This window comes from Lissotriton helveticus, chromosome 1_2 (assembly GCF_964261635.1).
Source record: "Lissotriton helveticus chromosome 1_2, aLisHel1.1, whole genome shotgun sequence".
In the NCBI taxonomy this organism is placed as follows: domain Eukaryota; kingdom Metazoa; phylum Chordata; class Amphibia; order Caudata; family Salamandridae; genus Lissotriton; species Lissotriton helveticus.
The window spans coordinates 333,688,259-333,689,227 of record NC_136058.1 but is presented as its reverse complement, the minus strand read 5'-3'; the positions used below and the strand labels follow the sequence as shown (position 1 = coordinate 333,689,227).

Here is a 969-nt window from a genome sequence, read left to right as displayed (position 1 = left end):
TTTTACATTATTTGTCGGTGTAAACATAGCCCAGACTTCATAACCTATCCTAAGGTGTAGGTTTAAAAATAAGATAACAATAGCCTTCACAGACGTGCATCAGAGAAACAAGAGCTTAAACTGTAAATTACCCCACATGTAGAGGTATAAACACACCTCCTCACCTCTTAGTCACTACTAGTTTTATGAACTCCTAACTCTTTTTTTTGGAGGGGGGGGGGGGGGGCAAATTTCACGTATAAAATTGCACGAGAAGTTTTTTATTTTAATAATAGCAAGTAAATGATGAACTCCTAACTCTTGTTCAGCTATTACACGGAAACAATGTGTCCAGGATCACACAGTTCATGGCATTGACGAGGGATCAACCAAAAGTCTACAAATGTATCCGTGGTCAGTGGCTGCACACAACAGACACCTCTGGTAACCGAGCCACATGTGCGAGCTCCCCAGAGCCGGTCTGGAAAGGCTGCCTTTCGGCTGAAAAGATTAAGTATAATCGAATGTTCTGTTAAATAAAGCGAAAACACTCTAAAGATTACACACCTGTAGAACCTGTCTATTTTTTATATGCCAAGCACTTGTCTGCGTTGTGACACTACACCTGCATTAATGTATAATTTAGCATATGTGTTAAAAATATAAAGAAGGAATTTAAGTAAAGTGTAGCTTCCCTGACCGGGAATCGAACCCGGGCCGCGGCGGTGAGAGCGCCGAATCCTAACCACTAGACCACCAGGGAGCGTGGCATTCAGTGAAAGTGACAGTAGTAAGTTACTGCAGAGTGATGGTAGTGTTTACACAATTGTGACAATGGTAGCTTTAATTCAAGTTTTAACCATGTCACACTCAGCACACGCGCAGCCCCTGCACAGTAAAGAAGGAATGAACCCAGCGGCGCAGGGATGCTGCGCTCAGCATGCCCGAGCAGAAGCCAATGCGGCCACCAGAGGAGCTGAGAAGTGAAAT

The 969-nt window shown here is 43.8% G+C and overlaps 1 non-coding gene across 1 annotated transcript; it reads right to left on the bottom strand.

Moving 5' to 3' along the window:
- Positions 1-670: 670 nt before the first annotated feature.
- On the bottom strand, positions 671-742 carry TRNAE-CUC (transfer RNA glutamic acid (anticodon CUC)). Its single transcript has one exon. It is a non-coding gene; the product is annotated as a tRNA-Glu (tRNA).
- Positions 743-969: the final 227 nt, after the last annotated feature.